Genomic DNA, 18,074 nt, shown 5'->3' on the forward strand with positions numbered 1-18,074 from the left:
TCTTGAGCATCCGGTCGCACAAACTGACCTCGGGTGCGTTTTCCACCCAATACAATAAGCTCTCATAAAATCTCATAAAACTATGTACTATACGGGCAACAAATCCCCTGTATCACATCCTATATTACGGGACATCAAAAGTGTGGAGTCTATCCATGTTTCTATCTAAAGAGAAGGAGTTCGGGTTTAGTTTTCTCCTAAAATGGGGAAGTTGTAATCAGTAAACGTTGAGTTTTCGGCCTTTCGCCTCTCTAGGCAGTTGTATGTATGATTGGACCAGCTAATGTTCGTCATTGCATACCAAAATTTGCAAGTCTGTCCGCAAATTATAAGTATGAGCTTCTGTAAGTCGTAAAAGTCAGGTCTATTCCAAGAGGCTGATTATACAATTAAATGAGATGACATATTTTATGTGATTAACTTAATTATCAGTTCATAAATGTTAGAGAATACATGTAAAAAAAATAAAATTTAAAACAAAAATATCTACTATGTACACTTTATTATATATTTAGATGATCAATCGGAACAAGCTGCAATCAAGCCTCTAAATAAAATTTATTGAAAAATTAAAAAGCTTTAAATATATTAAGTCATAAGCAAGAGTGCGTGAAAGTGACAGAGGGTGTCCCAACGGTTGGCAGGGGGAACACGGCGAATTTGGATGTATTTGTTGAAAAGGAGTGTGCAATTTATAACAGGTGGCGCTTTGTGGAAAGCTCCCTAAGTGGTTAAACTCCGTCCACGTACACTTGTGAAAATACAGTCATGCACTACAGTAGTACTACTATATACAGACTGAAAAGGTTGTAAAATGACTTGCACATTTCTGGAAAGAGCACACAATAAGTGTATTTTATTTACTAAAAAAAAGGTGGTCTTTTCTATCTACTGCAAGTTGTTTCTATTTATGTGACTACTGTCATTACGTGCCTTGCTTAAACTCAATCATTGCCAGAATCTGGTATTTGTGCGGTCCCACTAAATATCATGAACAGTACTAATCCTATCTGTACGCCGTTGGGAGTAGTGAGGAAGGGTTCATGGACTGAAGATGAAGATTTTCTTTTGAGAAAATGCATTCAAAAGTACGGTGAAGGAAAGTGGCATCTTGTTCCTGCTAGATCTGGTAAACTTATAGTCACCACCACTCCTTCTGTTATTCTCGTAGTTTCTTAAACTTTAAATTATGTTACTATCGTTTTGTAATATTTTAGCCGTTGTTGTTTCTTTTCTTCAGAATGCTATGTTATGTGATCCGTTTTACTTGTAATGTCTTCTTCACTTTTGTATTTTTTGTGTCCAATACTGCTTTGAAATGTTTTGTTTTTCATTATTTGAGCCGAGAGAGAGTCTATCGAAAATAACCTCTCTACTTCACACGGTAGAGGTAAGGTCTGTGTACATGCTACCTTCCCTAGACCCCACTTGTGAGATTACACCCGATTTGTTGTTGTTGTCATCGTCGTCTTTCTTTTCTAATGATCTATATATATATATATATATATATATAAAAAGAAAAAGAAAAAAAAGACACATTTTTATATTTGTAAATAATTTAATTTTAAATTTCAATAGATGATTTATAGTTATACATACAAATGTCTATGACTTATTTTAGATCACAAATTTCAAAAGTTTTTTTCCTTACTTTCTTAAATTTAGTACTCAGTTAAATATTGCCAGACAAACTAAATAGGGCTATGCAATTTTAGAGTACTACTCCCTCTGTTCCAGTTTTTATGACACACTTTCCTTGAGTCAGTTTCCAAAAGAATGACACATTTCTTTATTTGCAACAATTTAACTTTAAACTTTATCTTTTACAAATAATTTATAACCACACAAATATCTTTGACTTGTTTTAGACCACAAGATTCAAAATCTTTCTTTATTTATTAAATTTCGTGCCCAGTCAAACTACATCACATATATTGGGACGGAGGGAGTAGTATTTCTACACTTTATATTCCTTAACGTGAATAAGAGCGTATGGATATATCTGAGGCTGATATATACCCTTGCTAAATTCATAAGTGAATATGTGCAGGTCTGAATAGATGTAGGAAGAGTTGCAGACTAAGGTGGCTGAATTATCTAAGGCCACATATAAAGAGAGGCGATTTCTCTTCTGATGAAACAGATCTCTTGATAGCTTCATAAGCTTCTAGGCAACAGGCAAGTTTATGTTCTAAAACCCATGATGAATTTACGCGACCATTTCTCATCTAAAATTTGAGATCTAGAGTACAATTTTTATCTCAACACTCCCTCTGGGGCGCAGGCATGATTCTATTATACATGAGCTAAAACATATACAAAAACTTCTTTGTTTTTTTGGATCACGGTAAGATTTAAACTCACAAGTTTTTGTCTGCTATGATACCACGCCTGTTGAATATAAGGGGGAACGTAGACAGAGGCAGATCCAGAATTTAAATTTTAGGTGTTCAATCTTAAGATTTTTTGTATTGAATTCATTATATTTTTAAAGTTATGGATTCATATTTACTATTTATTAATATTTTAATAACCTTTTACACATAAATTTATACTCCGCGTCGAAAGTTGAACCCCCACTTCATATGCTAGATACACCACTGAACGTAGATGGCCAGATACTCATTTGACGGAATATAATAGCTTTTGCTCAAACACTATATTTGTGTTGAGAAATTCATTAAATATGTACACATATAAAATTCAGTATCCAGCTATTAGCATTTGAAGCCTTTCGTTCTAAAGTTTAGAACCCATGAAATTGTAACCCTAGCTCCACTTCTATTGTACATGTGTGACCATTTCATCTAAATTACGCTTTTAATTTATAATATTTTACTATGTTATTTGTAGATGGTCACTTATTGCTGGTAGACTTCCGGGAAGAACAGCAAACGATGTCAAGAACTACTGGAACACTCACTTCCAAAAGAAGTTAAATACTGTTGCTCCTCTTCCTCATCGAAAGATACACAATAACGGCAGAGTCATTACGAAAAATGAAATAATAAAACCTCAACCTCGGAACTTCTCAAGTGCTAAGAAGAATGTCCCTTATTTGTTCACCAACAAAAGTATCACAAACACAGTAGACAAAGATGAAGGCAAAAAAGAAATACTAAGGACTAGTACTAGTGATCATCAGAAGCAAACTTCCGAAGCATCAACAGATAACGGATATCAATGGTGGGCAAGTTTACTGGAAAATTGCAATGAAATTGAGGAAGCAGTAGCTGATGATACAACACCGACAATTTTGTTGCATGAGGAAAAAACACCACCGTTAAATGGTGGAGCCAACTGTATGCTAAAAGGACGTGATGGTTGGGATGACTTTTCTGTTGATATTGACATATGGAGTCTACTTAATTAGCCGAGGTTAATTTTATCACCATTATTAAAGAGATATGTAATGGCATTTATTGTAAACTTGTAATAGGGATACATCGTTGTTTATACTTTGTACCCCAACTACAAGTTGAAGTTGTTGGGAAAATAAATTTGAATATTCTAGAATTATTAAATTCATGCACTCTGATGTTATTCATGTGATGTTTAGGATATCTATGTAATCAGGTACATAGACGTTACGTTCGACTCCGGAGCCAAAATGACATATTTTTGCATCTAAAAGTCCAAAATAGGCTGTCTTTTTTTTTTATACCACAATGGGCATTCACGAAATGCTAAAAAAAAAAATCAGTTTTCGTTCATTATTCACAAAATAAATAAAATAAAAAACCAAAAAATACTATTTCGTTGATATATTCACGAAATGCAAAAAAAAAAAAAAAAACCAGAATAAATCAGTTTTCGTTCATTATTCACGAAATAAAAAAAAACCAAAAAAATACTATTTCGTTGATATATTCACGAAATGCAAAAAAAAAAAAAAACCAGAATAAATCAGTTTTCGTTCATTATTCACGAAATTAAAAAAAAACAAAAAAAATACTATTTCGTTGATATATTCACGAAATATATATATATATATATATATATATACTATTTCGTTGATATATTCACGAAATGCAAAAAAAAATAAAAAAAATTTACATTTCGCTACAAGTGTAGCAAAATGCAACTGAAAATTCCGGCTATGAACAGTGCTAATTGTGGGTATTTCGTTGGTTATCCAACGAAATACCCATTGTGGTATAAAAAAAAAAGGTAGCCTATTTTGGGCTATTAGGTGCAAAAATATGTCATTTTGGCTCCGGATTCCGCTATGTTCTATCGGTGCGCTTTTGAAAATTTAAGGTGATCAAGTTCACAGAAAAGGCGTCTGAAGCACTTAGTAGTATCGAGTTTAAGATTATCCTGGAGTATCTATAAATACCAACCTTGTAAATTTTAAGAGTGAAGTAAATAATATCATGACATGAGGTCAGCTTAATGTTCATCATCTCTACCTTAAAATAATATGAAAAACGCGCCTTATATATTCCAACACAAGTAGGCTGACTTCTCTTTGTGTTTCCAAAAGGCATGTTATGCAATCTACTCTGCTAAATGACATTTACATATCTATGTTGAATTTATGCAAAATAAGATAGTAACTGAAATAAAGTGAAGGGTTTGAACCCTAATAGACAGATGAAGAAGAAGTATAGAGAGAGAATTTCTCAGATTTTGATTTATTCAACTGAGTAGAGATTGTACAGTGTATTTCCCTTATATATATGGTTAGTTGATGATTAACTAACTCTAATTGTCCTAACTAACTTTTGGAATCCTAACTAATCCGAAAGTGTAAAAAGACAGAACACCCTTAATCCTTCTTTTAAGTTACACCACCTTCAATAGTAATCTCCAATAAGTAACTTCTTAAAGTATTTTTGACTTTGGAAATGATCTTATATGATTTGATTGTTCGTGAGGGGATTTTATACTGTAGACTGAAAATCAGGGCAGAGCTAGGAGGGCAAGAAAATTACACTATATAATATATAAATCATATTTTTATTGTGCATATAGTACATGTTGAATTACCTTAACTTCATCATGCATTTATTTATTTATTTTATAATATTGAATTACTTTATTGAAAAATCCTTGCTCTACCATTACTGTAAATCACAACAAAAATCACTGAAAATTTAATTTAAATTGTTATCGACTACTCCTCCGTCCTAACTTAAGTGTCTAAGTTTGACTAGACACAGAGTTTAAGAAATAAAAAGAGACTTTTGAATTTTGTGGTCATCAATTAAAGATGTGTATAACGTACTAAAATGTCTTTTAAATCTTATGGTTATAAACTTCTCATGTAGGATGTTTGAATGGTCAACTTACTAAATATAGAAAGATACACCTTTTTCGGATAGACCGAAAAGAAAAGTAAGACACTTATAATGAGACGGAGGGAGTATATATGTAATACAAATGTAGGATGGCAGCAAAATAAAAAACAAAAAAAAAAATTGTAATATGTGATCTTTGATATGCCTTAATTTTAAATGGTTGTAAACGCTACTCGTTAAAATATATCTAAATATAAAAATTATCATTTCTAAACGAATTAAAAGAATAATTTCAACAAAATTTAAACTTACGGAGTATTAAAAGTTTCTTTATTAATCAGAGCTGTCTATCAAATTTGGTTTGAAAAGGTCGTATCTGAGAAGACTATATACTCCCCCGTCCCAATTTAAGTGTCTTAGTTTGACTACGCATGGAGTTTAAGAAATAAGGAGAGTTTTTAAACTCTTGTGATTCTAAATTAAAAATGTGTATAATGTACTAAAATGTCCTTTAAATCTTGTGGTTATAAACTTGTGATGTTGAAATTATCAGTTTACCATATATAAAAAATAAAAAAGACACTCCTTTTGAGACAGATAAAAAAAAAAAGCAAGACACTTAGGCCCCGTTTGTCCATAGAAACAAAAAAAAATCACTTTTTGAAATTTTTGAGTTGGAGTTGGAGTTGTATTTGATCATAGTTTTTGAAATTGTAGTTTTTGATGAAATGTAGCTCTAAAAAGGTGAAAAAAGTGAATTTCTTTTGAAAAATAAATTTTTTGAGTTTTTGATATTCCGAAATACAACTTTAAATTGTATTTAAAATTCTTATGGTCAAAAGCTGAAAAGTGAAAAAAATGAAAAAAAAAAAATCTGAAATAAAGTGAATAATTCTTTTGGCCAAACACCCACTTAAAGTGATACGGAGCAAGTATTTGTTTTCTAAAGAAAGAAAGAGAAGGACAGTTCATAATTTGTCCAAATATAGAAAGTCTAGTCTCTGTCCCACCAATCTTTTTCTTTAAGAAAGAAAAAGCAGATATGTTTTTTATGTGATATACAATTATTTGATATTTAAAGCTCATTGATATGCTTTTTACATCACTACTTAAAAAAATGTGTTTTCCGACCTCAAAATTTCCCCCTGATGAGGTTGAAATTTATTTTAAAGTGTTTTTCTATTTTTTTTTTTTTTTTATATACGATAGCAATCTCATGAGGTTGAAATATTACCTCATGAGGTCGAAATATTAACAGAAAAATATCATTTCAACCTCATGAGGTCGAAATGGTTTTTAATACAATTTAAAAATGAAAATAAATTATTTGGTAATTTTTTTATATATATAAATATAAAATAATTTTAGAAATTTCAATCTCATGAAGTCGAAAAGATTAATTCAAATTTGGTCAAACATGACTTAATTTTTTCGAACTCATGGGGTCAAAAAATTAAGCCATATACCAGATCTGGCTTTCCCGATTTCAGTCTCTCTCTCTCTCTCTTTGGTCACTCTTTCTCTCACCCCCACAGCTGACCGCCCACCACACCCACTGCCCCCGCCGCCGACACCCCATCCCCAATCATTTTTCATCGTCCCTCCATCACCGCCCTAGCTTCTTCGCTGCCGCCAGCAGTCCGCCGCCGCCACTGTCATTGTTAAAGTAAGTTTTTTTTTTCTTTTCAATCTCATTTTGTCATTCTTAGTTGCATTACTTTGTATAATAGTAGATTAATTAGTAGATTTTTTAACTTTACTTATCATCAAATGAGAAAGCTTCTAATAATGAAGCTTAAGAAACTCAATTAATGGAGTAATTGAACTCGAGCATAGAGAGTAAGAAAACAGTTGGACGAAATGAAATCCTCAACTTGGCATTTCCCTCTCATTACACTAACATATATACATAATGATTACATGATGGAATGACAGTTGTCTATAGCTGTATTGATCACTAACTACCTAATCTAACTAATCACTATCATCGGGCTAACCGTGTAAGAAACTAAAATATCTAGCTAACTAACTAACTAACTGTCACGACCCAAACCGATGAGTCGTGACGAGTGTCTAACCTCTAGTGACCAAACACCCCTAAACACGTTCTGAACCATACTGAACATCAAGGGCCCATACATGGCATAAGCTGATCTCATGAAAAGGAAACATCAAACTCTGTACAATCTGTATATACACATACATACTGAGGAATAGTGCAAGCCAGCTAGGCCGCTACATATATTGCACACAAAAGAATGGGAGCCGACAAGGCTACATTATCTAACTAATACATATACCTGTCTACAGACCTCTACTGGAATGAAAGCTGTAGAAAGGACGGGACAGAGCCCCGTCATACCCATATGCATATACATCCAAAAAGGCTAGCATACCAAAATAAACTGCTACTCTGGATCAATGGAGCGCACTGACCACTGTTGGATAGAAGTCCAACTGAGCTAGACCACCTGTTGGTCTACCTGAACCTGCGGGCATAAATGCAGCCCCCCGAGCAATAGGGATTCAGTACGGATAATGTACTAAGTATGAAAGACATAAGAACAATCATGTACATATAAGAATCATGAATAAAATCTGAACTCATAAGCTGAGGTAACTGCCTGCATGTATTTGTATGAACTAGTATCAGTATGTATCTACATAAACCTGCATAACTGACTATGCCTCTGTGGGCACACAATATGCACACTCTCAATGATAATCATGCTCATATACATAAATATAGGTCCTAGTGCTGAGGAACGTTCAACCCGATCCATATCCCATATAATAGTAATGCCGAGGAACGTACGGCCCGATCCATAAATCATATAATAATGCCAAGGAACGTACGGCCCGATCCATATATCATATAATAATAATGCCGAGGAACGTACGGCCCGATCCATATATCATCATTGAGGCGCACCTGTTATACCCCGCATTTTCAGAGCCTGAGCGTGACACGTGCTTCCTCAAACATTGACAATCATGTTGTTACTACATAATTTAAACTCACGTTGATAGTATTATATTTCGTATTTTTTTTGTACGTCGGATTATTCGTAGCCGGAGGTGGGGCTCACACATCGAGATTTTTTAGGAACACGTGACAAGTTATATGAATCACATATGTGAAGTTAAACACAACTCAAGAAGGACCCTTGAGCCAAATTAAAGTGGAAGTCCTCCAAACAAATATTTTTAAGTAACGTTTTCGGGTGATCTGACTTAGAGGGGCTAAAACGGTGTTATAAGTTTGGAATTTGGAAACTTACCGAGAAATAGAAGTTGTATATAATTGAATTAGCTTTCCAACCATAGGTCGTTGGTCCACAGCCGACGTCGGGATAAGGAGATATGGACGTTTTAAGGCAGAAAGGTCAGTGGGCTAGGCCCAATCCGGGCCCAACCGGGTTAGGCCCATGACCCATGTTTATTTAAGTGATATATCAGCCTTTTCTCCTCATTTTTCAGAACAAAACACCCAGAAAATTCTGGAGAAAAAGAGAGAAGAGAGCTTAGAGAGAAAAGATCAATTTTGACCAAAATCTGAGCCCCGAATCCCGAAGCCCGTGAAGAGAAAAGTGTTCTATGTTGCGTTGCCTCCAATTTGAGCTAAAAATCAACAAAAAAGAAGGGGGTGGACGTGGTGGCTGCACACTTGAGGTAAGATTAAGGTTCCTTTTCATTGCTAATAAGTTTATTTAGAGTTCTACCGAACTAGAACAGAGAAAATAGTGTGATAAATTCGTTTGTTGGCGTTGTGAATTATGGAATGAGATTTGAAGATAATTTTGAATGAAAATAAATGTATTCAACTTGTAGAATGTGGAGGATGTCGTTATTGATGTTGTTAGTATTAATTTCGACTCCCTTACGGAAATAAAATTATTAAATAGTTATATCGCAAATTTGGTTGGTTGAGGAATTTAGAAAATAATGTGTGGGCTGTTTTATGGCATATGTTGGTGTTGTAAATATTATGATTAATGTTGGTATTGTTGTTGTTGTTGTTGGTTGCTCAATTGAGAATTCGGGCTAGGCATATAAACAGGGGAGATGCTGCTCGATTTTCGGCAGAATATAAAATAGTATGATTTGAAATATGGTACAAACGTGCGACGAAAAGGCTAACATTAGCATAAATTCCTTTTAAATGTAGACTTACAAGCTTGGACGAATAAGCGTAGCTTATAATCGGTCGAACAAGTATGTAAGGCTTACCCTTTCTTTCTTTTGGCATGTCCTAGAGCTAAGTAAGGTATGACATGACACGCACCTTGGGGTGATTCTACTCTTTGATTCCGAGCTTGGTTATGATGCTTATTCCCTTTTGTCATGAGCATGTTTCGTATGGCTGAGTCTACTGTATGATTAACAAATAAATAAGCTACTTCATATGGTTTGATATGTATCTGTGATTCCGAAGCTCTGTTTGATATGTTTCCGAGGTTGGCTATGATTCTGACTCACTTCTGATATAAGTATGTCTGATATGATCGAGCTTATTATATGATTGAATAACGAGATAAGCATAAAGAATTGTGTTTCTAAAAGAGTTCTGTAAGTTTTAATGTCCATAACTTTCGTGAAAGACCTCGGATTTGCTTTGAAATGTTCGTAAAAGTTCTGCGGTAAATATGTCCGTAACTTTCACGTACATATGGTTCCAAAGGTTATATTTGATTTGATCCATAACAATATCCGAAAGGTACTTGATATGATTGTTTCTTCGACTTTCCAAAAAAAAAATGGCTTCCGAAACGTTCATAGAACGTTCTGTACTTCAAACGCTCGTAACTTTCTCATACTAAGTCGGATGGACTCGAAACTTGTTTCTGAGCCTTCAGATGTCGATAAGTGTACTTGTCTATCGAGTCTTGATTTACGTGCATATGGTTTCGCACTACTCTGTTCGTGCAAGCCTCAGTATGTCCTTCACTGAGCCCGGGCCAGGATATGTTATCGTGCGTATTCCTCTGCATTGTTCACCGAGTCCCTCGTTAGAGGGCCGGGTATGGTATATGTATATGATGATATGATTATGGCACCGAGTCCCATGATGGGCCGAGTATGGTATATGTGCACATGATTTCATTTACCGAGTCCCTTAATGGGCCGGGTACGGTATGACTTCATTCACCGAGTCCCTCACTAGAGGGCCGGGTACGGTATGTATATGCATGCATGATGATATGAAAGCAGGATGACATGATTTTATCACCGAGTCCCTTAATGGGCCGGGTACGGTAAGTATATATTATATTTATGGATCGGGCCGAACGTTCCTCGGCAGTATATATTATATTTATGGATCGGGCCGAACGTTCCTCGGCAGTATATATTATATTTATGGATCAGGCCGAACGTTCCTCGGCAGTATATGTTATATATATATATATATGGATCGGGCCGTATGTTCCTCGGCACTATTATATTACATATGGATCGGGCTGTACGTTCCACAACACTATCAGTTATATGTATGTTTGTATATGATGATATGTATGTGATGATATACGATGTCGGCACGCACGGTCTGTGTTTGGAAAGTAAACATTTTGGCACTCTGGATGGTTTACTTACTTTCTGTACTCCTTCTGACATATGACTTCGGCATATATGATTTGCGTTTGGAAAATAAGCATTTTGGTATTCTGCATGATGTACTTACCTCTGTACTGCTTGTTTCGATTATGGTTCCGTTTTCTGTATTCCATGCCTTATATGCTCAGTACATTTTCCGTACTGACCCCTCTTCTTCGAGGGCTGCGTTTCATGCCGCGCAGGTACACCTAGATGAGTAGAAGCCAATATAGAAGATGTTCCAGCGGCGTTGGCAAGCTCCACTTGCTCCTGGAGTGCTGCCGAGTCAGAGTATATGTGTTATGATTTCTGATTAATGTTAGAGACTTTGCAGACAGAGTCGTGGGTATTGGAAGTCAGTCTGTAAGCTGCTCCATCAGCCGGTGTGTCATTTTGTGTTATGTTATAAAGTCCATGTGATTACAGATTTTATTTGATTAAAGAAAAATGAAAAGAATATTCTGAAAGCATTTACTATGAATTTCATTTGTATTTGATTTAAGAGTCCAAAGAGATTATATGTGTAATAAGTGTCTGCGGGTTCGCTCGGCCTTAAATAAAGGTCGGGTGCCCATCATACCCTGATCAAGATTAGGGTGTGACAGCACCAGCTGATCAGGTGGTAATGCGTATATAACGCCTACCTATTTTCCATACCCCATATACACCTAATACTTGTGTATAAAACGCCTTCTGGTCACGGGTCAAAATACATATATATGAATGAATGTAATGCATGGATAACTGTATACATAAAACTGGACCCATAAACAGAAGGATCAATGATAACGGGGTACATGAACATCAAAGACTGAAGTACTCCCTATGTTTCTAAGAGTAGAGTAATATGGAAGCTCGCTTACTCGTTTGTTGGCTCATATCATAGGATTATGCCAAAGGAAAGAAAGGATAGCCTTAACATACCTTGACGTATACCCAATCGTCTAACTTCTACCTCTCAAACTTGTAAGTCTGCAATCATGATAACGTAAGCCTTAATCAGACTATTTACCTCGGTTACTAATCATTTTAAATACGAATAGAGCTTGACAAATTATGGGCAACATTTCGCTTATAAGCTTAATAATCCTTCAAGTTCCCATTCAACCCAACATCAACCACAACAACAATAACAACACTTATATATAAATGTATACTCAAATTTATCCCCAATCATCTCTTAAAATAGCCTCAAATCACTACCTTTCCTTTCATCAACTTACCACTTCCACAAATGCCCTCTCTTTACTTAAAATCACTAAAACTCTTAATAATTAACTCAATTACAAGGGTAGAAATCATTCAAATACCTTGAGGGGTCTAAGATTCCAAGAATCACTTCAACTCCAACTTCCTAAGCTTCACAACCTTGAAAAAACCTTAGAATCAACCTTCTTCTTTACAAGCTTGGGTTTACGGGGGTTCAGATCTTGCCAAATCTTTAATAATATGATAGGAAATATTGGGAGAGAATATGCTAGGGTTTTTCCCGATTTGGAAGAGTGAAAATAAGAAATAGGATCATAAACCACATATTTATACTCGGAATTAAAAAGCTACAATGATGCGGTTCGACGAGCGGGTCGACGACCCGTCGATGTGTCGACGGTCCGTTGACTTGCTCCGTCGACCTGCGCCTGCAGATGCAAGGCTGCGGAACCTATCGATGCCTCACAACGATGGTCCATCGACCATGTCGACGACCCGTCAACGATGCCTGGTGTCTGCAGATTTTCTCAGATTCAGCTCAGGTTGCGTCGATTCGATTCGCTCAACTTCTAATCCTGCAAATTGCCAGTAATACCTGTTGGTACCCTTGTACACAGGGCAAGACACTTTCTACCTCCAAAATCGAGCTCGGGTCTCTATTCCAAAGGCATGCCCGACTAGGAAACCATAGTTTCTGCTACGACGAAAACGAGAGGTGTAACATTCTCCCCCCGGTTAGGAACATTCGTCCTCGAATGTTCGAATAGTTATGGGTTGTAAATATTTCAGCAGAGTTTCCCCTGTACTTACACCAATCCGTCTTGCACACAACAACCCAAAATAATGCCACACAGGGCCATATACTATAACATACAATACTAGGGCCTCACACGACCAATCACGATAACTGAAAATGGAATAATACCTGGGGGTGATGATGCCTCAGACTGAACCTCCTGTACTACTGGAAACAAATACGGGTACTTAATCTTCATTGCCTCTTCTGCTTTCCAAGTCACCTCTTCAACATTCTTATTCCTCCATAAAACTTTAATTGAAGCTACATTTTTGGTTCGTAATTGACGAACCTTCCTGTCCAATATAGCCACTGGAATCTCTTCGTATGATAACTGTTCGGTCACCTGGATATCATCCACTGGTACAACTCTTGAAGGATCTCTGATACATTTACGAAGCATAGATACATGAAATACCGGATGTACCGACTCTAACCCAGAAGGCAATTCTAGCTCATATGCCACCGTGCCCACAGTACGAATTATCTTATATGGCCTAATATATCGAGAGCTCAACTTACCCTTCTTGGCAAACCTCATCACTCCCTTCATAGGCGAAACTTTCAGGAACACCCAATTGCCTATCTCAAACTCTAGCTTACGTCGCTGATTATCCGCATAGGATTTCTGTCGACTCTGAGCTGTTAGCAATCTCTCTCTTATCACTTTCACCTTATCAACTGCTTGCTGAATTAAGTCTGGGCCTACTAACTGATTCTCCCCGACATCAAACCATCCTACGGGCGACTTACATCTCTGCCCATATAAGGCCTCATACACGGACCATCTGAATACTGAAATGGTAACCGTTGTTGTATGCAAACTCGAATTAGCGTGCGCCGTTGAATTAGCGTGCACCTTTTAATTTAGATAAAAATCAAATGGAGAAGATAAGGATGGCCCTCAAAAATGATACCGTTACTTTAGTATAAAAAATTCCAGAAATCATGACACACTTAATTGGCTTAAATTCTTGGGAGGTGATGTGACTAAAACCATGGGTCCTGAGTTATGATTTATGAGAGTTAAAGGGTATTAAGCGGCGTGAAATTAAATCAGTCAAATCTAAAACAGGCATCGACTAACAACCAACAGAAAACCAAAATAATATTTAACATTTATATAAAACACCCTTTAAAATTTTAGCACCATAATAGATTAATAGAAGATGAATGTAGTTCAATGTTGATTATAGAGACAGCAGCAAAGATGCACAGAGGAAGGAAGAAGACTAGTTGAATGACTCGTAAGTTTGACCTTCCAATGCTTCTGACTATGATTTTGGGCATGTTTTTTGGCTTACAATGGGACAAAAATTTGAAATAGATATAATATTTAAGTTTTACCTACCTATTATATATAAATATTTTATATGTATAATTTGGCTGGTTGCAACAAATTCCTAATTATGCCATTCTGGTTATGGAATTTGGACATGTGGGTATGAACCGGGTTTGGGATTTGAAGAAATTTGCGGAAATTACAATATTGAATGTTAAGTCGAGGGAAAAAGCCACCAAACATGATGTTTGTTAGTAATTGAATAAATAATAAAAAGCCACCAAACATGACTCATTTAAGCAGTGGCCCATTCCACGTCATCCTGACATGCCGCCTTGTTGGAGCTTGAATTTGCACGCCCGTGGGTTTTCAGATCTTTGACATAGGAACATAAATAAATAAATAAATAAATAAATAGACACTTACAATATTTCTATTGTATATAAGCATCAAAGATGGACGAGCACAGCTGCTCCAACTTGTATCATAATCTTTACAAATTATACACGTAATGAATGTTTGTACCATAAGCTATATAACTTATACACTTTATCCAACTATTTTTTTATCCCACGTGGACATATGTTATAGTACTTAATATTTATTCCCTTATCATGTATAGACGTATGCACTTCAATTTTAATTTCCGAAACATTTATTTCCTCCGTGCGCTTTTACTTGTTCACTTTTGACTTTTCGCGTTCTTGCTGAATATTTATTCTTTTATCATGTATAGACATATGCAGTTCAATTTTAATTCTCCTACACAAATTTATTTTCTCCGGGCAATTTTACTTGTTCACTTTTGACTTTTTACGTTCTTTAAGAATTAATAAATCTCACGTGGATAGATGTCATAAAACTGAATATTTATTCTTTTCTCATGTATACACGTATGCACTTCAATTTTAATTCTCCGACACATATTTATTTCCTCCGTGCACTTTTACTTGTTCACTTTTTGACTTTTCACGTTCTTGCTGAATATTTATTTTCTTCTCATGCATACATGTATGCACTTCAATTTAAATTATCCGACACATATTTATTTCCTCCGTGCACTTTTGACTTTTCACGTTATTTAAGAATTAATAAATGAACTCCGTCCCATATTTCTTGGCCACATTGCTTGACTTTGCACGTTCTTTAAGAATTAATAAATAAGTACTCTCTTCGTCCCATATTACTTGGCCACATTACAATACTTGACTTTTCACGTTCTTTAAGAATTAATAAAAATGAAGTACCCCTTCGTCTCATATTACTTGGTCACATTACTAAAAGTATATGTCTATTTTTCTATTCTATATTTTTCTTCTTCTTCTTATATATAAACGCCCAAGGTGGACGAACACAACAACAATAAGTTATACAAAAAGCAACTGAAATTGTACTCTAAGCAAGGACTAACATGTGTACATTTCAGAAGTTGAACATCAATTCTACCTCTTGTGTGTTTACTTTTTAAGTCCCCACAGGTCCGCAGTGTCTTAATTATCCTTTCATTTGGCATGTACTCCCTCTGTCTCAATTTAAGTGTCAATGTTTGAGTAGACATGGAGTTTAAGAAATAAAGACAGACTTTCAAATCTTGTGGTTCTAGATTAAAAATGTGTATAATATAAAAAAAATATTCTTTGAATCTTGTGATTATAAATTTTACATGTAGGATATTTGAATTGTCAACTTATTAAATATAAAAAGAGGCGGACATAACCAAAATAACACAATTTTTTTTTAACAACAAACGCCCAAGTGGATGAACACAGCAACAATAAGTCGTACAAAAAGCAACTAAAATTGTACTCTAAGCCAGGACTAACATGTGTGCATTTCAGAAGTTTAACATTAATATTACCACTTGTGTGTTTACTTTTTAAGTTCCCACGTGTCCGCAGTGTCTCAATTGTCCTTTCATTTCCTTCATTTGGCATATACTCAATTCACTCTATAACCATATCCCTGGAACAACTGTAAGATAAACTCCATCTTAGTCTACCCGACTTTGACTTTCCTCTGTCTCAATTTAAGTGTTTACATTTGACTAGACACGGAGTTTAAGAAATAAAGATAGACTATCTTGTGGTCCTAAATTAAAAATGTGTATAATATAATAAAATATTCTTTGAATCTTGTGATTACAAACTTGACATGCAAGATATTTGAATTGTCAACTTACTAAATATAAAATAGGCGGACATAACCAAAATAAGACAAATTTTAACAACAATTAAGAAATTAAGGGGAAAATAGGATGAAAAGAAAAAAAAATATAGAGACTCACTAAAGAGATTCGCGGTATCCTTTTCATATAAAGACTAACTAAATTGAGTAACCAAATTAGTCATGTTGGGCCCCGTTCATCGCACGGGCATAGTTTGCTAGTATATATATATAAAATTGAATAAGAGGGTGTTTGGATAGATTTATTTTAAGTGCTTAGTGGCTTTTAAGTACTTTTATACTTTTTATGGTGTTTGAAAAAAATAAAAATGTGCATGTACGTAGAGCCTGTTTGGATTGACTTATTTTAGGTGTTTTTAAGTCAAAATAGCTTTTAAGCACTTTCATAGTGTTTTGATAAAATAAAAATATGGAGTTTAACCACTTGTTTTTAATAAAAAATGACAAAAATTAGTCAAAATTCATTAGCTAAAATTTCTAACTTATAACTTTTGACTTATAAGTCCATCCAAATCGTCTCTCACTTTTAAGCTAAAAAGGTACAAAAATAATTTAAAAGACAAAAATTGAGTATTCCCAACTTATAGCTTTTAACTTTTGGCTTATAAGCTACTTTTAAAAAATCAATCCATAACGCACTCAAAGAAGGCGTATAAATTGCTTCATTTCGGCAGAAATAATGAGAATTTTAAATTTTACATGAGGAATCTCTAGAAGTCAAAAGTTCAATCTTTTATTAAAAAATCAAAACTATGGAAAAATTGTCAAGAACCGCTAATCTGTGGTATCTACTAGTCAAAGTAAAGATCTATCCGTAAAAGATCGTTGGCTGTTCCGCAGCCTCTATCCGTAAAAGATCGTTGGCTGATCCGCAGCCTCTATCCATGTCCTAAAAGTTACAGTTACTTTTTGTAAAAATACAAATCTATAATAATCAGAGTCAATATGATACTAGATGGTGGGAGGTAAAACGAAGAAAGAAAAATTGATGCAAATTCCTGGCTCCGCCCCTGTTTCCACCTACATTCAGTAGAAAATAGTCACTGAACATTTTTCAGTGGAAAATCAGTGAGAAAATAGAGATTTTTTTAGTAGCGTATGGAGAGCTTTTTGATCATTAATTTATGTGTTTAATTTCTTAATAAAATTTTGTTTACCATTAGGCCGGGGTGGCGGTGGGGTGTGTACTTTTGTCATATTAGATATTTTGAATCCATATATTACTAATAACCGCATATTTAGTTACGTGGACACATGAAACAATACAGTAGCTAAATTCTCGCAGAACTTATGTAGGTATTATTCAAGAAGAAATGAAACAGTAACCAAACATGATTATTATTAACCCAACCAAACGACTCTTTGGTGTAATGCACATATGTTGTATCTGTGGCCGGAAAGATTCTTCTTGCAAAAATCTTGAAGGGTTATTAGGAATTGGGTTTGGGCTATTTTCCTGACTAAACTATAGAAATTGGTCGACGAAATACTTGCAGTTGGCCCAAAAAAAGCCCCAATTATTAATCAAGCAATTTTCATTCTTTTGTGCGGATTATCCTTCAAAGGCTTTAATTTTTGTTGCTCAAATTATTGGTCTTTAATTTTTTCCCTTCGCCTAATATCATGAAGTTTGCTTTATAAGACAAAGTCTACCGTCTCCGACATAAATTCTATGTAACTTCGCCCGAATAGGTATGAACCTATGCCTTGTGAAATTATTATTATTTTTCGACTCTGTTGGGTTTCGAACCCAGAACCTCGAGGCATT

General features: G+C 35.0%; 1 pseudogene; it reads left to right on the forward strand.

Annotated features, from left to right (window-relative positions):
• Positions 1 to 843: 843 nt before the first annotated feature.
• Positions 844 to 3,512, forward strand: LOC132605335 (transcription factor MYB1-like; annotated as a pseudogene).
• Positions 3,513 to 18,074: the final 14,562 nt, after the last annotated feature.

Source organism: Lycium barbarum, chromosome 8, assembly GCF_019175385.1.
Source record: "Lycium barbarum isolate Lr01 chromosome 8, ASM1917538v2, whole genome shotgun sequence".
Classification (NCBI taxonomy): Eukaryota; Viridiplantae; Streptophyta; class Magnoliopsida; order Solanales; family Solanaceae; genus Lycium; species Lycium barbarum.